A 27,249-nucleotide genomic window follows, 5' to 3' on the forward strand; every position below is an offset into this window, starting at 1 on the left:
AAGAGGGGGAGGCGTGGCCTTGTTAGTCAAGGATAGTATAATGGTGACTGAGAGAAGTTTTGATGAGGACTTGTCTACTGAGGTAGTGTGGGCTGAGGTTAGATACAGGAGAGGAGAGGTCACACTGCTTGGAGTTTTTTATAGGCCTCCGCAGAGTTCCAGGGAGGTGAAAGAGAGGATAAGCAAAATTATTCTGGGTAGGAGTGAAAGGAACAGGATGGTCATTATGGGGGACTGTAACCTCCCCAACATTGACTGGAAATGCTATAACTCTAGTACATTGGATGGATCAGTTTTTGTCCAATGTGTACAGGAGGGTTTCCTGACACAGAATGTCGAAGGGCTGACAAGAGGGGAGGCCATACTGGATCTGGTATTTGGTAATGAACCAGGTCAGGTGTTTGATTTAGTGATAGGTGAGCATTTTGGAGAGAGTGACCATAATTCACTTACATTTAGTTTAGCGATGGAAAGGGATACGTACATGCCACCGGTCAAGGGTTATCGATGGGGCAAGGGCAATTCTGTTGCGATCCGGCAAGAATAGAATGGGGTAGCAAATTGCAGGGGATGCAGGCAATGGACATGTGGAGCTGGTTTAAGGAACAGATATTGCATGTCCTTGATAGGTATGTCCCTGTCAGGCAGGGAGGAAGTGATAAGATAAGGGAACCGTGGTTTCCAACAGAAATTGTATCTCTTGTTACGAAGAAGAAGGAGGCTTATGTGTTGATGAAGAAAGATGGTTCAGATGAGGCGATGGAGAGTTACAGATCAGCTTGGAAGGATTTAAAGAGAGAGTTAAGAAGAGCAAAGAGAGGACACGAGCAGTCTTCAGCAAATAGAAAAAAGGAGAACCCTAAAGCTTTCTATAGGTATGTGAGGAATAAAAGGATGTTTAGGGTAGGAATAGGGCCAATCAAAGACAGAAGTGGGAAGTTGAGTGTGGACCCTGTGGAGGTCAGAGAGGTGCTAAACGAACATTTCTCATCTGTTTTCACTCAGGAAAAGGAAATATTGTAGAGGAGAAGCATGAGGTATGAGCTATTAGACTAGAAAGGATCGAGATTTTTTACGATCAGGTGTTATCAATTCTAGAAGGAGTGAGAGTAGACAAGTCCCCTGGGCGGGATGAGATTTATCCGTGGATTCTCTGGGAAGTGAGGGAGGAAATAGCAGAGCCTTTGGCTTTGATATTTGAGTCGTCATTATCTACAGGTTTAGTACCAGAGGACTGGATGGTTGCAAATGTTGTGCCCTTGTTCAAGAAGGACAATAGAGATGACCCAGGTAATTGGAGACCAGTGAGCCGTACCTTTGTTGTAGGAAAAGTTTTGGAAAGGATTATAAGAGATAAGATTTATAATCATCTAGCAAGCAACAATTTGATTTCAGATAGTCAACATGGTTTTGTCAAGGGCAGGTCGTGTCTCACAAACCTCATTGAGTTTTTTGAGAAGGTGCCTAAGCATGTAGATGAGGGTAGTTGACATGGTATACATGGACTTCAGTAAAGCCTTTGATAAGGTTCCACATGGTAGGCTGTTGGAGAAAATGCAGAGGCATGGGATTGAGGGTGAATTAGCAGTTTGGATTAGAAACTGGCTTTCTGAAAGAAGGCAGCGAGTGGTGGTTGTTGGAAAATATTCAGCCTGGAGTCCGGTTACTAGTGGTGTGCCACAAGGATCTGTTTTGGGACCACTGCTGTTTGTCATTTTTATAAATGGCTTAGACACAGGCATAGGTGGATGGATTAGTAAATTAGCAGACAACACTAAAGTCAGTGGAGTAGTGGACAGTGTGGAAGAATGTTACAGGTTGCAAGGGGACTTGGATAAACTGCAGAATTGGGCTGAGAGGTGGCAAGTGGAGTTCAATGCAGCTAAATGTGAGGTGATGTGCTTTGGGAAGAATGACAGGAAGGCAGAGTACTGGGTTGATGTAAAGATTCTTGGTAGTGTGGATGTGCAGAGGGATCTTGGAGTCCACATACATAGATACCTGAAAGTTGCCACCCAGGTGGATAGTGCTGTTAAGAAAGCACACGGTGTGTTAGGTTTCATTTGTAGAGGGATTGAGTTTCGGAGCTGCAAAATCATGCTGCAATTGTACAAAACGCTGATGCGGCCACACTTGGAATATTGTGCACAGTTCTGGTCCCCATATTTCAGGAAGGATGTGGAAGCATTGGAAAAGGTGCAGAGGAGATTTACCAGAATGTTGCCTGGTCTGGAGGGAAAGTCTTATGAGGAAAGGCTGAGAGACTTGAACCTGTTCTCATTGGCAAGAAGAAGGCTAAGAGGGGATTTGATAGAGACATACAAGATGATCAGAGGATTAGATAGGGTAGACAGCGAAAGTCTTTTTCCTAGGATGATGACGTCAGTGTGTACGAGGGGGCATAACTACAAATTGAGGGGTGATAGATTTAAGACAGATGTCAGAGGCAGGTTCTTTATGCAGAGAGTGGTAAGGGTGTGGAATGCCCTACCTGCTAACGTAGTCAAATCAGCCACATTAGGGAGATTTAAACAATCCTTAGATAAGCACATGGATGATGATGGGATAGTGTAGGGGGGGCGAGCTGAGAATAGTTCACATGCGCAACATTGACAGCCGAAGGGCCTGTTCTACGCTGTATTGTTTTATGTTCTATGTTCTATGTGCTACCCCACTGTATACACCCCCTCACGTCATTTCCTCAATATGGGCTTGTATGTGACCCCAGACCCAGAAACCATGCACATGAGGGTGGATCATAATTGCTGGCCACATCCCAGAGAGAACTATAAATAAAAACTGAAAGAACTGCAGATGAGGTAAATCTGCATATAACAATATATACAAATAACAGAAATTGCTGGAAAAGCTCAGCAAGTCTGGCAGCATTTGTGAAGAGAAATCAAAGTTAACATTCCAGTTCTGTTAACCCTTCCTCAGATCTGAGGAAAATGTTGGTCTATATTCAGGGGATAGTATTGGGGTAGGGAGTAAGGAGTAAAGGATAGGTGGCCGTAGAGCGCAAAGAGAGAGTGGAACAATTGGGCAGACAAGGGAGTGGATAAAGATCTGGCTGGCAGGGTGAATAGATGTTAATGGAGACTGTTAGTAGCTAACAATAGGTAGTGTGTAATGACAGACTATCTGATAACAAGGCCTGGTGTCTGTGGTAAGGCTCTACGATATGGGAGATGTTCAGGCCCTAAAATTATTGAATTCGATATTGAGTCCGTATGGTTGAAATGTCCCCAAGTGGAAAATAAGCTATAAATAATCCTGGTGGAAGGATAAGAAACAATCTCTCCTGTGAAGCTGTCTCAGGGCATTTTACTAAACGTAAATTAAAGTTGCTTAACTCAAAGAACCTCTATTGAGACAAATAAAAGTTTTTAGAGAGCTAGACAGGGAAAATATAGAAAGGTTCTGTCCCATGGTTGGAAGCACAGGGTGTGGGTGGTGGTTCTAGAATCAGGAGGTGAGGGTGTGGGAAGGGTCCAGAACTAGGGAACAGAGTGTTAGGATAAGGGACAGACCATTTATGACTGAAGCATGGTGAAATCGCTTCTCCCAGATACAAGACAGAGATTGGTAGGTTTCTACCCTAGATGTTAATGGCATCAAGAGATATAGAGATAGTTTGGAAAATGGCATTGAAATAGATGACCACCTATGATCTAATTGACTGGTGGAGAATGATTGATCTCTCACTCTTGTTCCAAGTTCTTCAGGTAGAGAGTGAATGCTGTGTCAAGGAATCATAGAATCCCTACAGTGTGGATGCAGGCTATTTGGCCATCAAGTATACTCTGACCCTATGAAGAGCATCCCACCCAGACATATCCCCCGTACTCTCTAACCCCTACCTTTCCCATGGCTAATCTACCTAGCCTACACATCCCTGGACACTATAGGGCAATTTAGTGTAGCCAATCCACCTAACTGCCCATCTTGGGACTGTGGGAGGAAACCCACATAGACACGGGGAGAACGTGCAAACTCCACACGGACAGTCATTGGAGGGTGGAATTGAGCCTGGATCCTTTGTGCTGTGGGGCAGTGGTGCTAACCACTGAGCCCCTGTGTCGTCCATTCAAGGTTTCTCTGAAATTATTTGAAGGGGGTTAGTTACATCAATTGGGGCATATCTGAGAAGGATAAGTAAGGCAAACCCTCCTTTACCTCAATTTATTGAAATTCTCTGCATCAAATAGTTATAGAGATTTTATAGAACAGAAGCAGACCAATCAGGTTAATCTGAGCTTTGCTGGGGTTAGTACTCCACACCAATCACCCTCCGTCCCTTCTTACCCAGATCCTATTATTCCTTTTTCCTTCAGTTTTTCTCTTGTAGCCTCTTCCCTCCATCATTTCCCCACAGTGGCAAGTTAGCCTGTGAACCCATGTCTGCATTGTGCTCACTTCCAACTGTATGCTGAGGTGTTATACCACTTAAGATACAAAGAAAAAGTTCTGAATGGATTGCAAAGAGATTTGCAGTTATTACGGGACTAATAATTTTTAAAAATCAGATAACAAGCCCTGTACATCACAGTAGAGGTCAGCACCTGCACAGTATAACACTGGAGTCTCCAGGGTCATTGGGAGTTAGTTTGCCAAGTATTTCAGGGGAAAAAAAAATTATGTTTGATAGGTTGCAACCTATCAACTATGCAACTTTTAAAAAGCAAATAATTCTTTGGGGAAAGTGACCTCATTGAAAAACACGGAAAAGAAACAAAATATGAAAGGGATTTCGGAAAGAAATTGAGAAATTCCGCCTTGTGAGGAATGTAATTCTTTGTCCCCTTGAACAAGACCTGAAAAGACTAAGGAGATGAACTTTGAACAGGAAAGTTAAATGTTTATACTACAAGGCCCTATAATGGTTGCAAACCTTTTGTAACTTGCACAACAAACTAACATTTGCTTTTGCTGGCACTAGTAATCTATTAGTAAATGTAAATAAGGGCTATTCAGTGTTGATTTAGAGGATGTATGTGAATATTTGCTCAGGAGGAGTCCATTGTCCACGATATTCTGTTGCAGGCCGCACACTGTCTCTTGTTAATGTGAGATCATGGCCAACAGCCATCCATCTCAGTATAAAATAAACCAGCTCTGACAGAAAGACTATCCACTCCTCACCAGTTAACCTGTCTTACAAGTCACTGAATTACTCTTTTGTGATAGCAGCTGTCAGCTCTAGATAAATGAGTCAGGTTCGTTTCCTTTAGAATAAAATTCAAACGAAGGGAACATTTTCTTTTCATGATGCCCCCCAATTCTACCCCCCCCCCCCCCCCCCACTGCCTCCCCCCACTGTACTGTGGGGCAGTACTATGACTCTTCACCGTACAGATCTCAATATCAGTCTCACCAGCCTGGAACCCATACTGAAGAGATCTCAATGTCAAACTGATTTTTTAAAGGGAGCCCAACCATCACTGGAACACGTTATTGAGATCGATTCTTCTTTTTCTGTGTTTGGTAGCTAAAGTCCAGCTGAGTCAATGACATAGGACACTTCAGAGAATAGTAAACAGTCAACCATGCCAGTGTGAGTTTTGAGTAACATTTGTAAAACTGTCTTGGGCTCTGAATGACACTATTATGCTTTGCATTTGAATTAATCTTTTGCTGCCTTTGTCAAGAAGCTCACTTACTGCCTGAATATTTCCAGTAAAACCTGGTGAGGGCGTACTGAACATCACACTCGTCATCCTACCTGCAAGCTGCTTTCTCATTGTGACTGGGACATTAGAAGGGTTTAGGATTCCCATTAGTGACCAACCTCAGTGACACCCAAAATCATTTTGTCGCCAGCAAAGTTGGGGAATGATCTCGTGGTATTACAGCTGGGTTGTTAATACAGAAACCCAGGTCATGTTCCTGGGGGCCAGGGTTCAAATCCCGCCACGGCAGATGGTGGAATTTGAATTCAACAAAAAGAAAAGATATCTGGAATTAGGAGTCTCATGATGACCATCAAACTGTTGCCAATTGTTGGTAAAAACCTAACTGGTTCACTAATGTCCTTTCAAGAAGGAAAGTGGCTTCCTTACCTGGTCAGGTCTACATGTGGCATCAGACCCACAGCAATGTGGTTGACTCTTAACTGCCCTCTAGGCAATTGGGCCCAGCCAATGACACACTCATCCCATGAATGCATTCAATAAATAATAAAGCCTAAGCCCTAACCTGAACCCCAACAGTTGTCATCTCAGTAAAGTACACTTGCTCATTATGCAGTCACTGTGGCAATGCACATAGGACAGCTTTTGCTGCAATGTGTTACATGTTTCGTTATGAAAAAACATTAACCTTTGATCACAACTCATTGATGTGCTGCTAAACTCACATTGTTAATGATTATAAATAACCTGGAACAAAATGCACGGGGCTTGTGTTTCCAGCTTTTCCTGTTTTTGTTTCAGATTTCCAGCACCTGCCGCATTTTCTTGTTCTCTTCTGGACATTATTTTCCTCAGAGAGTCTGGCACTTGGAGCTGACGGCATCCATTATGATTCCCAGCTGTTTTCTAAGAAGAATGGTGTTCTAAATGCCCTTGAGAAATGACGGGGATTCACACTCAATTCTGAAAAATCCAAAGCAAAAGGCACTCTTGTTCCCACCATCTACCTGCCTCTGGAGGTGAGATGACTTCCCATGAATCTAAAAAATGGAATGACTTCCCATCAGTAACATTCCAGTAGAAGCTTAAATTAGCTGGAACTGTTCAGCAGCTCAGAGATACATTGAAAAGAGACAATGAAAATCAGTTCCTTCATTTGAGCAGAATAACATCAGCTAAGCCGCTCCCTGTGTCACCATAGCAACAATGCTACAAAAGTATTTTGTTGGCTGTACAATGATTATCGGTGTCCCTGAGGTTTTTACCATTTCATTTCAGATTTCTCTCATTGTCAGGCCCTATACTGAGCAAATGTTTGTCTTACTGTAATGCGGGCTGTAATATTTCCCAGGCAGCTGAGGAAATTTGGCATGACGGCGAATACCCTTGCCAACGTTTATAGGTGCACCATCGAGAGCATTCTTCTGGATATGTCACTACCTGGTATGGCAACTGTACCATTCAAGATCAGAGACGGTTACAGAGAGTGGTGAACTCGGCCCGGAGAATCACAAAGGCCAACCTCCCATCTATAGAATCCATCTACCAGGCCCGCAGTCAAGGAAAGGCCACCAGCATCCTCAAAGATCCATCCCACCCTGGCAATGTTTTTCTACAACCTCTACCATCGAGGAGAAGGTACAGAAGCCTGAACACACGAACCAGCCGGTTTTGTAATAGTTTTTACCCGACTCTTGTTAGAATACTGAATGGACTCACAAGCTCTTAGCATTTGCCTGTACTTGTGTTTTGATTTTTGCCGCTGTTTACTAATTATTTACTTATCTACGTTACTTAACTCCGTGATCTGCCTGTATTGCTCGCAAGACAAAACTTTTCGCTGTGCCTCGTGACAGTAAATTCAATTCAATTCAATTCAATTCTAGTTGATCAGAGATTCCTCTTTCGATTTGACATTGGATCATCTTGCTACATGGTGGTGACAGACGGTCAGGACTATAGAACCGGAGTCAAGCAGCAGGTCAATGTTTGAATTAAGTCCTGTGCTTGTCCAGTGGAGCAGGTGAAAGATGAGGCTAGTCCAGTGATTCCACCATGGAAGTTAGAGCGAGTCAGGTGCAGAACAATGCAGTGGGGAAAGTACTTCAGCGCCAATGTGGTCACCAGGGCACATCAGTTGGCTGCCAGACAGACCTTGACTTGTGGATTCAGCTCACACCAAGTTCAGAGGTGGCACAGACAGTGGTCGATCATGTGTGGAGAAGCGAGAGTGGCTGAAAGGGAGCCTCAGCAGCAACGAGGGCAAGCTTGTGGAACAGGCACCAATTGCCTCTTTGAAAACTGGCTCCAATTCCTCAATGCATGTTCTCAATCCTCTGTAGACCCGTATGGATTTGTCCACATTCCAAGTTGGGCGGCACTGCTGCCTCACATCACCAGGGCGCCAGGTTTGATTCCAGCCTCGGGCGACTGCCTGTGTGGAGTTTGCACATTCTCCCCCGTGTCTGCGTGGGTTTTCTCCGGGTGCTCTGGTTTCCCCCCACGGTCCAAAGATGTGCAGGTCAGGTGAATTGGCCACGCTAAATTGCCCATAGTACTATGTGCAATAGTCAGAGGGAAATGGGTCTGGGTGGGTTACTCTTCAGAGGGTCGTTGTGGACTGATTGGGCTGAAGAGCCTGTTTCCACACTGTAGGAAATCTAATCTGATCTTCGCCAAGTCGATGGCAAAACTGAAACAGAGGCTACGTGTTATAAAAAACCTCCTGAGGAAGAATGATGACTTCCGTTTAGTCCTAGTCAGATATTGCTCTGCATTATTACAGAATGGCTTCACAACCTTTCGGCTGTGAATCTTTCCCAGGTATCAATACCATGGTAGATGACCATGAACTAGTACAAAGAAAGAGGAATATTACATAATGGACCAAACACACACTTTCAATCAGGGACACAGGGCTCACAATCTGCCCACACTCGTAAAAGGTGACCAGTGTGGCTCAGAGAGTGCTCAGCATTGGCGATGGTCCTACAATCAAGATCAAACCCTATTCAAACACTAAATGGCATCGGTGGGATGAAGATGGGGTCCGGGATTTTGTCGTAGAGTTGGAAGACTTCTGTGCCCTGATCCACAGGTTGAAACTGTGACAATGCAGCCACTAATGATAGTGGTAAAGGAATGGCAGCTGTCAAGAGAAGCAGTTTGATCTGAACCAATTGTCCACAACCTCCAAAGTAATTCCATGCAAGTTCAGGAGGATTTGTGAGGCCACCTTACAGACCGACCTTGTAAACCAGGGTACAGGAAGTTATGGAAGATGTGTAATTAGTATCAGTATTACAAATGGAATTGTCAATCGGAATAATGTTCGTTTGGGGGGGGATATCCTCTCTCACAATTCCTTGTATGTAATTATGATGAATAAAGCCTGTTATTGTTCACTCACCTGAATGTAGAACTGCTCTTATTAGACTTGGTCAAGATGGCAGCTTGCCTTCCTGAAGGACAATGGCCAAACAGATACCTTTGAGGCCGCATGACACCAATGGAGTATTGGTATATTGACAGCCCCATTATCCCCAAGTTTCCTCTGTCAGGGAGCAACAGAAATGCAATATTATGGGAGCAACATTAATTTCAAATTCCCCTTTGAATCACCCATCACCTAGATATGAATATAAATGCCCCTTCCTTTACAGTTGGTAGGAATTCCTGTCCCAGGAATGTCTTAACTATTTCTCGCCTGTTAACTGAATGGTGATAGATTGGGAAAAGGGGAAGCACAACGAGACCTGGGTTTCACTGAAAGTAAACTTGTAGGGGCAGCACACGATGAAGGAGGCAAATAGTATTTTTATGAAATTGAAGGAGCGTACTGTACCGTTAAGAAACAGTTAAAGCTGTTCTGCACTGAGAGCTTGCAGGCACCTGTCATGTGACATACTAGCAGTTTCAGAATGTACTGAAAATTTGAAAATATGTAACATTTGGCTGTAAACTAGATACCTCAGTAGTTTTGGCCATCTTTTGAATCTAACCAATCAGATTAAATTATGCCCCAGGATACTAAAACCCAATCGAGTTTGAATTTTTTTTTGACAACATTAAACTAATGAGAAAATCCAATATTTGGGGTATAAGGGCATTTTGAGAGTTAGCCAGAGAGATCAACTGTCATTGTCAGAGTAACTGCCAGCAAAACACTTTCTATTGAAGTTACTTTTTCATATGAAACACCTTTGTAACAAAAGGCCAAAGGCGATGCAGGTAAATCTACAGCCAGAGGAAGACAGACACCGGAGATGACAGCTGCTGTAGAGTTTTGAAAGTTGAGTTGATGTAATTCTAATGGGGTGTTTATTGGAACAATATATTGTTATAAAGTTGGAGGCAGATAACCAGCAGTTAAGAGAAAGGAGGCTTAGAGATGTAAATAGTTGTTGTTTAATGTTCACTTTTAGAGTTAAAGATAAATTGCATTTTTTTCTTTAAATAGTGGAAGTTGAGAGTTCTCTGTCACTCATATTTTAACAGATTACGAGGTGAGGTGAGCTTTTCTAGGCGTTTGATTTAATTTGCAGAAGGGTTCACTGGCGGGTCGTAACAGTACGTCAGCCTTCATGGTGAGAGGATTCGAGTACAGGAGCAGGGATGCCTTTTTGCAACAGTACAGACGATAAGACCATAAAACTTAGGAACAAGAGGAGGCCGTTCATCCCTTGAAAGTTCTGCCCTGCTCGTCCGTTTAACGGAATCATGGCTCAGCTAACATTCTTTGCATCTACTTTCTTGCCCTTTCCCCATCGCCCTTGATTCCCCTCACTGATCCTACACCTTGGTGAGGCCAATCCTGGAGTGTAGTCTTCCACTTTGCTTTCCTTATCTGAGGAAGGATGTTCTGGCTCTGGAGGGGGACTGCAACAAAGGTTTCCTAGTCTCATTCCTGGGAAGACAGATTGGATCAGTTAAGACTATATTTATAGGAGTTTAGACTGTCATTGAGTCATACAGCATGGAAATAGACTCTTCGGTCTAACCAGTCCATGCTGACCATATTCCCAAACTAAACTAGTCTCACTTGCCTGCATTTTGGCCCATAACCCTCCAAACCTTGCCTATTCATGTATTTATCCAAATGCCTTTTAAACATTGTAACTGTACCCACATCCACCACTTTCTCTGGCAGTTTATTCCACACACAAACCACTCTCTGTGTGAAAAAGTTACCCCTCATGGCTTTTTAAAATCCTTCTCCTCCCGCCTTAAAAATATGCCCCCTGGTTTTGAACTCCCTCACCTTAGGGTAAAGATCTTTGCTATTCACCTTATCCATAGACATCTATAAAATTCCACCAGGACTTGACTAGACTAGACAGGGTAAATACCCATGTTTCCTAATGACTGGGGAGTCCAGAACCAGGGATCACTGTCTCAGGATACAGGGGTAAACCTTTCAGGACTGAGATGAGGAGAAACTCTTGTCACCCAGAGAGTGGTGAGCCTATGCCACAGGAAATGGTTGAGTCTGAAACATTGCATGTTTCAAGGAGGATATAGTTCTGAGGGCTAAAGGGATCAGAGAATATGGGGAGAGAGCCAGAGCAGGGTATGCCAATGCTACCTGCATTGTGAGACCCACAATCCTCTTCTGCTGGTTCTGGTGGACAATATATGCATCCCAGAGGATTATGGTGAAGCCGGAAGTTCAACATCTCAACATTGTCGCTCTATAGAGCTGCCCTAAAACAACATGTACATTATACCAACACACAACTTGCATTAAGATGGCAGTTGTAAAATACCGAAGCTTCAAAAGATGCTTCAGGTGATCATTATCAAATAACATTTGGCACACAGCGGAAAATGCTTGATTTTTTTACATTTAAAAACACCTGATTCTCTCTGAAGTGTTTTAACATATTGGGATGATTTTGCTGGAGCAGTGCATTATCAGCATCTGCTAGTTGTTCCACTCGCCCTCAAGGGCAAAAAAGAGTTTTGTACTCCAAGATGCTGACAGTATGAGCTTATAACCATACTACAAGTGCATCAGAGATCATTTCAACTGTGGTACTAGGGGGAGCACAGATGGTTAAGAAGGCATTTAGCACGTTTGCTTTCATTGCTCAGACCTTTGAGTATAGAGGTTGGGACATCATGTTGAGGTTGTACAGGATGTTGATGAGGCCTCTTCTGGAGTACTGTGTCCAGTTCTGGATGCCCTGCAGTGGCAAGAATATTATTAAACTAAAGAAGTTTCAGAAAGGATTTGCCAGGATGTTGCCAGGAATGGAGGGCTTGAGTTATAAAGCTGGGAAGTTTTTCACCAGAGTGTACAAGGTTGAGGGGTGACCTTATACAGGTTTATAAGATCATGAGGGCATAGATAAGGTGAATCGGATCTTTCTTTTCCCTAGGATGGGGGAATTTCAAGACTAGTGGCCATATTTTTAAGGTGAAAGGAGTAAGATTGACTCTATGGCTCTCTAACACATATAACGCGATAGTGCTATTCACATCCCTTATTATAAGAAAGTCGTACAAAAGCAGTGCCATTTAAACTAATGGGGCCGGAATCTAATTTTAGCCAATACAGGCAAGGAAAGTTCGCATTCTACAAATAACAGTCTGAATTCTTCAATCATATTAAAGTCAATTCATGTTGAAGAAACATGCGTTATAGCAGAACCGACTGTATTTCCATGACCAGCTCCTTTTGTACCTTGCATTAGAACCTAAGGATTTATCAGAAGTGTCAATTTCTCCAGCATTTTATTTCATTAACACTAATTTCTTTCAATTTCTCGTTCCCAAAAGACTCTTGCTTCTTTAACATTCTGTTTTGTGGCTCTTTCTGTGAAGGCAGAACAAAGGTAATAGCTTAATTGGTCACCGTTTCCTTGCTCTTCATTATCAACTCCTTTTCCAGATGGTCAGAAACCCACATTTGTCTCAGTTATCTTTTTCCTTTTTACATACTTCCGCTTGCATTTCTATAGCTTCTTACATGATCCCCATTCATCTCAAAGCACATTGGCCAATGAGGTACTTCTGATGTGCAGTCTCTTGTAGTGCAGGCAAATTGACAACCGTCGAGTCATACATCACGAAAACAAACCCTTTAGTCCAACTGGTCCACGTCAAACATAATCCCAAACTAAGCTAGTCCCACCTGCCTGTGTTTGGTCCATATCCTTCTGAACCTTTCCTATTCATGAACTCATCGAAATGTATTTTAAATGTTGTAACTGTAGCCACTTCATTCCACACACAAACTACCGTCTGAGTAAAAGAATTGTCCCTGAGTCCTTTTTAAATCTTTCCAATCTCACCTTAAAATATATCCCCTGGATTTGAACTCCACCACCCCAGGGAAAAGACCCTTGCTATTCACCTTATCTATGTCCCTCATGATTTATAAATCTTAATAAGGTCACCCCTCAATCTTTTACACTCCAGTGAAAAATGTCCCAGGCATTCCAGTCTATTTTTATAACTCAAACCTTCCATTTCTGGAAAAATCCTGGTAAATCTTTTCTGATCCCTGTCCTGCTTATAAATACCCTTCCTCAAAGACCCAAAGAACTGCACACAGTATTCCAGAAGAGGCCTCACCAATGTCCTGCACAACCTCAACATGACAACCCAACTCCTATACTCAAAAGACTGAGCAATGAAGGCAAGTGTGCTAAAAGCCTTCTCAATCATTCTGTCTACCTGTGATGCAAATTTCAACGAATTATATACCTGAACCCCAAGGTCTCTGTTGTACACCACTACCTAGGGCCCTAGCGTTAACTGTATAAGTCCTGCCCTTGTTTGTTTCACCAAAAAGTAATACCTCACATTTATCCAAATTAAACTCCATTTGCCAATCCCCAGTCCATTGACCCAAATGATCAAGATCTCTTTGTAATATTAGTTAACCTTCTTCACTGTCCACTATCCCACCAATTTTGGTGTCATCTGCAAATTTACTAACTATGCCTCCTGTATTCTCATCCAAATCATTTATATAAATGGCAAATAACGTGGACTAGCTCTCACAAACAGCAATGCTTTGGTGATCTGTATTGAGGGATAAAATTGCCGAAAACCCCAGGGAGAAATAAGACATAGGAGCAGAAGTAAGCCATTCAGTCCATTGAATTTGCTCTGCTATTCAATGAGATCATGGCTGGTCTTTTTTGAAGTAGTCCCATGAGATTTTTTTATGTTCAACCCAGTAAGCAAACAGGGCCATGGACTAACATCTCATTGGAATGACAGAATCTCTGACAGTGGAGTTTCAGTCCTGACCTTTGCAGTCATGCCCTGGAAATGCTTCTAATTTGGAAGCAATGGTGCTATCCAATGGGCTACAACTGACAGAAAACTGGTCAAAAGAAAGTGTTCGTTTCTCTTGAGAATAGAGGTTCCACCAATCACCTGCCAGAATTTTCGCAAGTGCTCGGCTGAATCCTTCCTGTAATTCAGGGGCATACGGTCTATGACTATGTATGAGAGAGATGGACTGATTCTCAAGGACAATAGCCCTGATTAAGCCTTTAACTGGAAACAGCAAAGGATTGTGAAAGAGCTGACCTCAGCAAGCCCCAAAACAGTTTTCATATGAAAGGAACAAAAAAAAGTGACTCTGCAAACAGCAGCTTGTCAGAAGAGAGCAACGCAGCCATGGACAAGTGAATGATTGAACTGGTATTAAGCAATAGCTCCCAGCTTATCAGAATTCCAGTAATTCTTGAAATCGCCACTGCAGATTTGTTTTGAAATACAGTGAAGCCCAGCCATTGTTGAGAGAGGTGTTGTGCATGACGGGTTTCAGAGACACAGACACAAGAAATCTCTGCAATGGAGAAATCAAACAGACCCTGCTCAGATTGGAGTGTCAGTCCAGTTTATCACCAATGGCCTTGCTTCTGGGTTCAACAGGTCCTGAACTCAAGTCCACTTCAGCACTTGAGCAAGTTGCCTGGTTTGACATTGCAGACCAAGCACTTAGTGTGTACTGTACTAGCAAAGGCCCTATTTCACAGCAGAGGGAGGGACAAACCAAAGCCGCAACATAAAATATTCCAGGCTGCAATCTGAGGGGAAAAAATGCAAGGGACGTCTTGCAGATTCTTCAGCTGATGGGCTGGTCAAAGATCTCACTGATGCTGCTAATGTTTAACGTGGCCACAAAATTACTTACTTACACGGCAGCTGTGACTACACTCAAAGGGGTTAGTTTGATGTGAAGCATCGTGAAAGATACATTGTTATAAATTGCTTGTTCTAAATCCTTAACTATTCACTTTCTCCACGACTGATGCAGAGTGGCAGCAGTGTGGACTGGCTATGAGATGCACTGCAATAACTCATCCGGGTTTCCTCAGTCAGTACCTTCCAAACCCACGACTGCTTCCGTCCAGAAGGAAGAGGGCAGCATGGGAATGCCACCTCCTGCAGGTTCCTCTCCAAGCCACTCACCATCCTGACTTGGAAATATATCACTGCAGCGGCATTGGGTCAAATTCCTGAAACTCAAGCCCGAAGGGGCTCTGTGGGTCTACCTGCAGCATGTGGACTGCAGTGGTTGAAGTAGGCAGCTCACCACCGTCTTTTCAAGGGGCAACTAGGGATAGACAACAAACGTGACCTTTTCTGCAGTGTCCACGTCCCATCAACCAGTTAAGAAAAGAGAACTCTCGGAGGTAGAGTTTTGCTGTAGAAAAGCATTAAATAATGTGAATTTATCCAAATGAATTGAAACAAAGTACATTTGGGGGAAACCCAGTATGAATTTATTTTTGCAAATTTTCAATCACAGTTTAAAAAAATTCATCAATGGGATTTGGGCATCGCTAGCTGGTCCAGCATTTATTGCCTACCCCCAGTTGTCCTTGAGAAGGTGGTGGTGGCTCTTGTGGTGCAGTGATAATGTCCTTACCTCTGAACCAAGAGACCTATGTTCAAGCCCCACCTGCTCCAGAGATGTGTGTAATTACATCTCTGAGCAGATTAGAAAATAGTTGAGCTGTTTTCCTGAACCGCTGAAGATAGGGTTGACCACAATGCCCTTAGGGAGGGAATTTCAGGTTTTTGACTCGGTGAGGGATTGGCGATATGTATCCATATGTAGCTTGGAGGGGAAGATGAAGGTGATAGAGAACCATGTGAAAACATTTGACCAGGATTTGTCACAGAAGAACAACTCTCTACCTTCATTCCTGGGGTTTGTGACAGTTTTGCACAAGGGTCAGTCACCCAGGAAAATTCCAATGTCCCAAATCATAGGCTCAAAGTTGAAACAAAGATCATAGATTTAAGTGATTGACTGAAGAGCTGGGTAAAGGGATACGGGAACAAGGCCAGAATTCTGACCCTCACGTAGAACTTTTGAGGTCATTCCACGTTGCCTGTCAGTAGGCCTGGAGCCCTTTACTGCAAATCCTATCTTTCTTCCTGCAGCAACAGCCATGGTGGTCTCAGATGCCTCTGGTCACAACCTGTTGCTATGGCAACCGAATATACAGGGTACGGTCACATCAAATCAACAACCAGTGACTCAGGAGGGTCCAGGGGGCTGAATTATTGCACAGGTCCATTGCTTCACAAGTGATGAAAGGAGTCAAAAACCTTGAGTCCGTGAAATTGTTTTCTTATTAACTCTGGGGCTCTGGCCAAAAACATGAAGGAACAAATTTTTTTCACCTCCAGTACTTAGCTTGGATGTTACACTTCCCCTTTAACAGTATGGTTGAAAATGCACATGTAAAATGGTTAATTTTGCATCATTCCTATTACCTTGATGAGCATTGAAATAACTAACATGGAACTGAATTTAAGGGCATCTTCATCTACTGTAGGAAGTGATGTAGTGCCCTTGACCCAGGAAGTGATAGGGTTTGAGCACAGGAAGTGTGACTGCAGCCTTGGCAGCTTTTATGTTTGCTGTTGTTATCCTCTTGTTTGACAGGTTTTTAGTAAAACATTTTGTACGAAGTTTGCGTTCAACCTTAACCTTGTGTACAAGGACAGGCTCCTATCGGTGTTCCTGTCAGTGAGAATTTTCGTTTTGTTCGCATTTAAAATGGGTGAGAATGCTAAACTAACTGACTAGCTGCAGACCCTGCTGTTCATATCTCCCTTGTTCAGCTCAAAACCATCTGAACTTTGTCACCAGGTGGTTATTTCAACTCCCACTGCAGGAAGTCCACATGGAAATCTCTATGGCCACACAGTGCTGCTCTGTTGGAGATACTATCATTCAGATGTGTTGGGAAACCCCGGTTCTGTCTATCTTCTTCTCCACCCGATGAAAACACACTATATGCAAAGAGAATCGGGGAGTTTTCTCTTGGGTGTTGGATTTAGATTATTGTCACGTTTACTCAAGTCGCCATTCCCGGTGCAATCTTAGGTACCTAAGTACAAAATCTTGGGTGCAAAAATAGAAAAACAAAGAAATAAGTTTAAAATGTTCGCCACTACGTTTCTTCTTAGGCTTAAAGAGAAAATAAAGAAATAACACTGAAAGTTAAACATTACTGTCCTTTCCTAAGATATGGGTCTGCAGTCACTTGCTCTCCCCCCCTGTGCTGGGTGAAGTCACACCCAGTCTCACCAGCCACTTCAACACCGACCCATCCGTTGCTATGCCGACGGCTGCCAGCTGGGCTGTCTCTGGGCCCCAGCCGCTGCCTAACTTTGTCGCTGCTACCGCCTTCACGAACAGGCTCACACCAGAAGGTAGGTTAAAAAAAAGCACGAAGAAACGAAAAAGGAGAAAAGCGAAACATCGAAACAAATGCGAAAAGAAGAACGAGGAAAGGAAAATCCGCTGCTGCCGCCGCCACCATCTTGGATTTGCCGACGATTCCTTGAATGAACATCAGAAAGAAATGATTTGGAGATGCCGGTGTTGGACTGGGGTGTACAAAGTTAAAAATCACACAACACCAGGTTATAGTCCAACAGGTTTAATTGGAAGCACACTAGCTTTCGGAGCGACGCTCCTTCATCAAGTGATAGTGGAGCCCTCCACTATCACCTGGTGAAGGAGCGTTGCTCTGAAAGCTAGTGTGCTTCCAATTAAACCTGTTGGACTATAACCTGGTGTTGTGTGATTTTTAACTAAATCAGAAAGAAAGACAGTTCTGAAGAAAGGTCACTAGACCCAAAATGTTAACTCTGCTTTCTCTCTGTTGATTGCTTTTTTAGCAATTTTATTTTGTTCTTGTCACAAAAAAGCACTGGGGTCATCTCAGATTATGGTGCCCGCACGATCTGCTGTGTTTCAACAGTAACTACTCTTCAAATATTATTCATGGGCTACAAAAGGCTCTAGGGCACCCCATAAAGGTGCTATTAGAATCCAAGTTTTTTTTTCTTTTATTAACACGTAGGCATCCATTCTGTGATCATTTTGTTGTGTAGAGAACTTTCTGACAATCAGGATTCAATGTTTCTCTTGTCACTCTGAGTCTCTTCCCTCTGGATACAAATTTAATTGGGCATGATATCTGGAAGGACTCAAGTTCTGTGATGCCATAGAATGGAGACTATTCGATCCATCCTGTCTGGCCCACATTATGTTATTCAGGGCACGAAGTGAATACTCTTCACAAAATCAATGCATTTTTGTGGCATTTAACATCTTTAGAATTTTCCCAAAGGACCTCACAACTATTTAATGACTCTCTGACAGCATTTGTGGCCGTCATTTTAGGAACAGCAAGATTCCACGAAACTGGTGAAAAAAAACATTATTTCTCCTTGCTAATGATGTTTGAGTGAAAAATCCTAATTGGATCATCAGCAGAATTGTTTAGCTTTTGTTTAGGTGCGGCCTGCATTAATTCCCAGTCCCCAGTTGCCCTTGCGAAGGTGGTGGTGGTGGTTGGTTAGCTGTGGGTAGAGTCTCAATGCTGCATCAGGAGGGACGTTCAAGATTTTGACCCAGTGCCAGTGAAGGAACTGCAATATATTTCCAAGTCAGGATGGTGAATAAAAAAAAAGTCAAAATAAGCCACTGATTTACAAGAACCCCTTGAGTATTTGGTTGTTGTCATGTCTGCTCACGCTGTTAATCCCTCCAATATTGTGTTGCTTGATTAGAGATGACAGGACACAAATTGCATGCTAAAGTCGCAGAGTGGGACTTGAACCAAACATTCCTGTGAGGCACCGACTGGGTTACCTCTTCACAGTCTGGAGTAGTCTTTGGCCTCTTGCTGACAGCCTGGTGTGTTTGCATCTCCGTTGCGTTCAAAGTCTGAATGAGATCACTGTGAAAATTGTTTGGAAGACTGGCTGTGACCACCTTGCACAGACTCGTAAAATTGCCAGTTCTTCCAGTCGAGGCTGGAAAGTGATTTATGTTAAACATTTTCCAGGTTGCAATGGGATAAGGATGGTGACGCTTCAATCCCATTTCCACTCACTAGCTGCTATTTTGTAGCAAGCCTGATAATAGGCAGCACAGAACATAGAATGTAGAACATTACAGCGCAGTACAGGCCTTTCAGCCCTCGATCTTGCGCCGACCTGTGAAACCAATCTGAAGCCGATCTAACCTACACTGTTCCATTCTCGTCCATATGCTTATCCAATGATTATTTAAATGCCCTTAAAGTTAGTAAGTCTATTACTGTTGCAGGCCTTTATCTGTCACCCGAGTTGAAAAATGTGGTGCTGGAAAAACACAGCAGGCCAGGCAGCATCTGAGGAGCAGGAGAATCGACGTTTCAGGCATAAGCCCTTCTTCATCACCATCCAAGGAAAAAGGCTCTCACTGTCCAACCTATCAAACCCTCTGATTTTCTTATACATCTCAATTAAGTCAGCTCTCAACCTTCTTCTCTCTAACGAAAGTAGCTTCAAGTCCCTCAGCCTTTCCTCGTAATCCCATCCCTCCATACCAGGCAACATCCGAGTAAATCTCCTCGGAACCCTTTCCAAAGCTTCCACATCCTTTCTATAATGTGGTGACCAGAACTGTACACAATACTCCAAATGCAGCTGCAGCATGAGCTCATGGTTCCAAAACGCAATCCCTCAATAAAAGCTAACACACCGTATGCCTTCTTAATGACCCGATTAATCTGGGTGGCAAGTTTCAAGGATCTATGTACCTGGCCACTGAGATCTCTCTGCTCATCTACACTACCAAGAATCTTATTACGAGCCCAGTACACTTTATTCCTGTTACTCCTTCCAAAGTGAATCGCCTCCCACTTTTCTGCATTAATCTCCATTTGCCAACTTTCAGCCCAGCTCTGCAGCTTATCTATGTCCCTCTGTTACCTGCAAATCCTTCGGCACAATCCACAACTCTACCAACTTTAATGTCATCCGCAAATTTACTAACCCATCCTTCTATGCCCTCATCCAGGTCATTTATAAAAATGGCAAACAGCAATGGATCCAAGACAGATTCTTGCAGTACCTCACTAGTAACTGAACTCCAGGATGAATATTTTCCATCAACCACCACCCTCTGTCTTGTTTCAGCCAGCCAGTTTGTAATCCAAACCGCTAAATCACCCTCAATCCATGCCTCTATACTTTGTGCAATAACCTACCATGGGGAACCTTATCAAACGCCTTACTCAGATTCATATACAGAACATTAACCGCTTTACCCTCGACTACCTGTTTGGACACTTTCTCAAAGACCTCAATAAGGTTTGTGATGCAATTCAACTAATGATGGAAATTGGGTCTTCCAATTGACCAACTATACCGAAAGCATATAGGAATCTTAAAGGAACCACACACCCATTTTTTTTTCATTCATGGAATGTTGCTAGGCCATCAACTATTGTCCAGAGGGCCGTTCAGAGACAATCACATTGCCATGGGTCTGAAATTGTGTGTAAGCCAGTCCAGTTAAGGATGGCAAATTTCCCTTTTTAAAGGGTTTTTCCCTGACAATGTTTTTTGTTATTATTTATTCACAGCAGGAGGGCACTTGTGGTTAGACCTGCATTTATTACCCATCCCTAATTGTCCAGAGGGCAGTTAATAGTCAACCACATTGCTGTGGGTCTGGAGTCACATATAGGCCAGACCAGGTAAGGACATTAGTGAACCTGATGGGTTTTTCTGACAATTGAAAATTACGGTCATCATTAGATTCTTAATTCTGGATGATTGAATTGAATTCTGACATGGATGGATTCAAACCCAGGTCCCCAGAGCATTAGCTGGGTCTCAGGGTTAATAGTCCATCAATGGCACCACTAGGCTATCACCTTTCCTGGGTAAATGTCAAGCCAACCAATGGTCTTAAAGGGGCCTTGCTACAGCTGTTCATTGGCACCAATGTGTAAAACAATCTAACAGTCAGGTTTAAAGAGACCACGGGCTGCTGAAATAGACAGGTAAATCCGGAAGCATGATGGCTCAGTGGTTAGCACTGCTGCCTCACAGCACCAGGGCCCTGGGTTTGTTTCCACCTTTGGGCAACTGATGTGTGGAGTTTACACATTCTCCACATGGCTGTGTGGGTATTCTCCCACAGTCCAACGGTATGCACCTTAGGTGGATTGGCCATGCTAACTTGTCCATCATAAGTAGGAATGTGTAGGCTAGATGGATTAGCCATGGGCAATGCAAGAGTAGAGGAGTGGGTCTGAGTGAGATGTTCTTTGCAGGGTCAGTGTGGCAGAGTGGTCTGCTTTTACACTGTAAGCATTCTATGAATCTAAGTCTCAAGGTGCTTTTTAAATTTTTTTATGAATCCAGGAGGAGCTTGAATTAGCACATACCATGATCCAACAAGCAATGGGGGAGGGGGGGGGGTTTAATCTGAAATCTAAAACTTTGGAAGCAGTTCATGTTTCTGGTGTCAGAATATTTACAATGTAAATTATGATGTAAATCACATTTATAATGCAGAAGGAAGAGCAATGGCCCAATATATTATCTGTGCTGACTCCTTGCCAGAGCAAGGCCAACACGATTTCATTGTCCTTCTGATAAAAAATTGTTCCCAGAATGTTAACCTGACTTTGCACAGATTCCATATTGTCAGCCTTAGTTCAAATTCAAAACGTGAGGGGCTCAAATCTCATCTCAGGAACTGTAGTTGATTGAAGGTGATATGTAAATGCAGAGCTGCAGTGTGGGTGATATTCAACCTAGGCCCCCCTCGGATCAATGTGAAAGATTCCTTGGTGCTATTTCCAAGGACAGCAGGACAATTCTCCCCGCTGTCCGAAACCAATATTTCTTCTCAACTGATTAACTACCTACCCCTCTGTCTCACTGCTCTTTGTGGGAGCTTACTGGGTGCAAATGTTTCCTTACAACTCAACTGTGACAGGGCTTCAAAATGTGTATTTTACGGCAAATTATCTGGAACTCATAGAGCGGAAGAGGCCATTTGGCTCACCTGTTCAATGCTGATGTTTGACACCACATGATTTTCATCTGACTCGCTCCATCTGTATGTCTTTCCATTGCTTTCTCTGTTGCGTATTTAACCAACTCCCCTACAAATCCATCTGGGCTATTGTCATCACCAACTCGTGTGGAAGCTATGTCATAAGACAAAAGACATAGGCCATTCGGCCCAAGGAGACTACTCTGTGATTGAATCAGACGATGGCTGATCTGATTATCCACAACCCCTCTTTTCCTCCTCATCGCCATTTCCTTTAATCCCCTTTTGTTACTGGGCGTGAAATATTTTGGGACTGAGGTTGTTAAAGGTGAAGGAGGAAGTGGTAGATGCAAATACAGTTACAACATTTAAAAGATATTTGGACAGGTACGCAAATAGGCACGGTTTGGAGGGATATGGGCCAAATGCAGGTAAGTGAGACAAGTTTAGTTTGGGGAAACTTGGTTGGCATGGACAAGTTGGACCGAAGGGTCTGTTTCCTTGCTGTATAACTTTATGAATCTGTATCAGGGAGGCAAGTTAAATGCCGTTTTTGAAATAGAGCCATTAGATTGTCAGTATCCAACATCATAGGCTCTCACAGAGTCACAGAGTCATAGAGATGTACAGCATGTAAACAGCCCATTGGTCCACTCGTCCATGCTGACCAGATATCCTAAATTAATCTAGTTCCATTTGTCAACATTTGGCCCATATCCCTCTCAACCCTTCCTAATCATGTACCTATCCAGATATTGTACCAGCATCCGCCACTTCCTTTCAACATTGTTCAAATATCAGCACTGTAGTGGAAGGGGTTAGTAGTTATTATACTAACAGCTAGAGTGCGTGTCAGATAACTGGAGCCTGAGGGAAGAGGGATCTAATGGCATCTTGTGAAACTCATGCAAAAATAGTATAAATAGCCAGTAATTGGTCACTAGCTTGCACCAGCTCTCTGCTATGAAAGATACCTGGAGCCTGGTTTGTGATAAGTCCCTGTACCAAAGGGACACTGCATGGTTCTGGATGTTGAAGACATAATTAATGCACTAAACTCCTGAGTGGGTTTTGGCAGTGTAATGGCTATTTGTATCTGTACTCATAATCCAGAACTGACAAATCAGACAAACACAAATTTAATGAATGAATGAATTAATTAGATTTATTGTCACATGTCCTCACATGAGTACAGTGAAAAGTTTACAAGTTGCCACTTATGGCACCATCCTAGGTACACAGATTGCTACGTACAGATTCTTGAGTGCAAATTCTTAGGAAAGCACAGATTCTAAAAACAAAGAATTACAGCCGTTCAAAAGTATAAAGTTATAGGAATAAATTAGAGCAATACAGAAATAAAAAGTGCAAAACAAGTGTTTCCAAGATCATATAATTAAAAAAAACAGAAACTAACCAAAAAAAGTGAATTTAAGGCAAAGTCCATTCAGTCCATTTCATGGCTCTGGACTCGAGGACCTGATCAAGCTGTTGGCGTCCTGGGCTATGGCCCGCCAGGAAGAAAATGCCGGCTGGAGTCACAGACTGACTGAAGCCACTACAAGGAGACCCAGACCGACACCGATAAAACAAGCTCCAAAAGAGTCCCAAGTGGACCAGACTGACAAAGCCACGGCAAAGACATTGCAGAAGCCTAATGGAAAACCCGGGTCATTGGAATCCCAGGCCCAGACCAACCTCATCTTCAACTGCTGCTGAAACAGCCTGGTCAATGGACTCACCAGGGCACAGCCACACTCTGAGAAACGGAATTGAGTTTTTAAAAATTTATTCATGTTTGTGGGATGTGGGTGTCGCTGGCTGGGCCCAGCATTTATTGCCCATCCCGAGTTGCCCCCCAAGAAGGTGGGGGGGCGAGCTGCATTCTTGAGCCGCTGCAGTCCACCTGCTGTGGGCTGACCCACAATGCCCTTAGAGAGGGAACTCCAGGATTTTGACCCAGTGACAGCAAAGGAAGGGCGATATATTTCCAAGTCAGGATGGAGAGGTTCTTGGAGGGGAATTGCAGGGATTGGTGTTCCCATATATTTGCTGTTCTTATCTTTCTAGATGTAAGTGATCTTGGTTTGGAAGGTACTGTCTGAGAATCTTTGGTGAATTTCTGCAATGCATCTTGTAGATAGTACACACTGATGCTACTGAGCCATCGGTGTTAGAGGGAGTGAATGTTGTGCTTGTGGTGCCAATCAAATGGGCCACTTTGTCTTGGATGAGCTTCTTGTGTGTTCTTGGAGCTGCACCCATTCAGGCAAGTGGGGGGGTGGGGGTGGGGCTGGTATTCCATCAAACTTTCTACTTGTGCTTTGTAGATGTTGTACAGGCTCCGGGGAGTCAGGAGGTGAGTTACTCACTGCAGTAGTCCTAGCCTCTGACCTCCTGTTGTAGTCACTATATTTATGAGGTGAGTCCAGTTGAATTTCTGAACAATGATAACTTCTAGGATGTTGATAGTGAAGGATCAGGTGATCGTAACATCATTGAATGTCAATGGATAGTGTCTCTTATTGATGATGGTCATAGCTCGGCTGTTGTGCAGTGTGAATGTTACTTGCCACTTGTCAGCCCAAGCCTGGATATTGTCCAGATTTGCTGCATTTTGAAAAACACAAAGTGTGGAAACAGGAAGTGAATATCAGGGAACGGGACCCCAAAGTTGTCAGATTGTTGTGAAAATCCAAAGGGTTCACGGTTGTATTGCAGAAAGGGAACCTGCTCTCCTTTACAGACTCCAGTGCAACACCAAAATGACTGACCCTTCGGTGATTTGGCCTGGCAAACCATTTCATTGTCAAGGTAATGAGGGAGGCACTTGACATCAACACCCGCATCTCAAAATTGAATGCTTTTAAAAATAACACTGCAGGATTCTGAGGTACAAACTAAGTTAAGTTGTCAGGTCTTAGCTGAGTCAAAGCAAATTGTGAACAAAGCCTGGAGGCTCATTTGATGGCTCCTTGATGAATGGAGTGGAATTGGTGGTGATGCTTTGTCGGTGAAAACAGTCAGGGTCAATGCAACGGGAGGCCATTCAGCCCATCTGTAATAGCTTGGAGATCCTTGTTCCTTCAACATTCCAGAGATCAGCTGTATGTCCCAGAAATATCTTGGAATACCTGGATCTCAAAGGTTTTTAAGAAAACACAGTCCAGTAATGGCGCTGGTTGAACAGCTCCATTCTCCGTATGAGAGATCAATGGGTGGTCCACTCTGGAAAAATTGAATAAAGTGAACTATAATTAACTTAAAGCAAAATGTTTCGGAGAGAGAAAATAAATTTAAATTGGTGGTAGGTAAATTGGAAACAGATATTTGAAAATACATTCTGGTTTGGTGTAATTAGCCAAGCATTGTAATACAGACATAAAAGACCAGATTGTTTTGTGATGGAGATATAAAACAATCTCTGTTAAAGAGACTCCCATCTACTATCCATTTTGTCAGGGCGGGGGGAACAGGATGGTGACAGGCCAGCTCCCTTCAGAGGGAGGCCTGAGGTTGCAATAGAGGCAGGTGGTTGGCTTCAAGGTCTCAAGCCCTCACTCATGGGAACTGTGTCAGCAGAAGCAGCTCACACAGAGTGGTTTTCCAGATGGCCTCATTATGGAGACTTGGCTCAATTCAGAAATGACTAATCCATTTAGCTGTCAGCAGGCCACATGTACGGGGATGCAGCTGAGGTTTTCTTAGAAGGAGAGAAGGATAGAATCCCTACCGTGTGGAAACAGGCCCTTTGGCCCAACAAGTCCACACAGACCCTCTGAAAAGTAACCCACCCAGACCCATTCCCCTACTATCCTATATTTACCTCTGACCAATGCACCTAACCTACACATCACTGAACACAATGGGCAATTTAACCAATCCACCCTAACCTGTACATCTTTGGACTGTGGGAGGAAACCCACGCAGACGCGGGGAGAATGTGCAAACTCCACACAGACTGTCACCCGAGGCTGAAATTGAACCCGATCCCTGGCGCTGTGAGGCAGCAGTGCTAACCTTGAACCACAAGGACACGGTTTTAAAGAGTTTTTCAATGCCTGTATATTTATTTACACAAAATTAGGAGGGACAAAACTAACAAGATACAAGCTTTCTGTCATTGATTGACAACTTTATGAGATCATAGAATACAGTCTCTACAGTGTGGAAACAGGCCCTTCAATCCAACAGGTCCACACAACCCTCCAAAGATTATCTCAGCCTAACCAATTACTCTACATTTGCCCCTTTCTAATGCATCTAACCTACACATCCCTGAACACAATAGACAATTTAACACAGCCAATTCACCTAACCTGCACATCTTTGGACTGTGGGAGGAAACCCACACAGACACAGGAGAGCATGCAAACTCCACACAGACAGTTGCCCAAGGCTAGAATTGAACCCAGGTCCCTGGCACTGTGAGGCAGCAGTGCTAACCACTGAGCTTCCATGCCACCCACATGTTATCTGGACGGCCTTTCTGTGCCTGGTGAGGTTGGCAGATTTTCTTCCCCAAAGGACATTAGTGTGAATTAATGGGTGGAGATGTAAAGAAGTAATTATTTGACCAAAAAAAAATCTAAATAGATATGCACTCTTGAAATGCTATCAGAAAATGCAATATTTCAATATGATTTCTAGGGTAAAATGAAAGCATGGTTTTAATGGCTTTCAACTTAAAAGGTTCAATTATTAGTCTTATAAATATACAAAGCTTGGATTTTCTAAGCTCTACATAAAACAAAGTGCTTCCAAGTCACAACTCTATTAATCAAAAACAATTGAACATTTAAGAGTTGGAAATGCTGGAAATCTATATGTTTTGAGCTGTAGAAAAATATCAAAATTTAAAAATGTATGGGTTGGCCATCTACATGATTGTCAAGAAAATGCCATATTCAGAGGACTTTTTTTCAATAGTTGTCATATCTCTTTGAATTTTACTTTAACAATCCAAGTCAGTTTTCATTAGATTAGTATTCAAATTTTACCACAATGTCTTGTTCATGGTCGATCACTTTGACTGCATTTGTTGTGCAAAACAATGGTTTTCTCCTCCAACTGCTTCCCCATTATGGCAAGCTAACTTTTTGTTTCCCTTAGCTGATGGTAAGTGAGGCATTGTGAAGAGTCAATCAAATGTCTGTGGTCTTTGGTTCCTTCGGACTAACGATCTCCCTTGATTCACGACAATTGAATGACCATGAATCGCGATTTACAAACTGGTCAAGCTCCATCAAAATTGCATAGAATGGGAAGCTGAAATGTCCA

Source organism: Chiloscyllium punctatum, chromosome 3, assembly GCF_047496795.1.
Source record: "Chiloscyllium punctatum isolate Juve2018m chromosome 3, sChiPun1.3, whole genome shotgun sequence".
NCBI classification, from domain to species: Eukaryota; Metazoa; Chordata; class Chondrichthyes; order Orectolobiformes; family Hemiscylliidae; genus Chiloscyllium; species Chiloscyllium punctatum.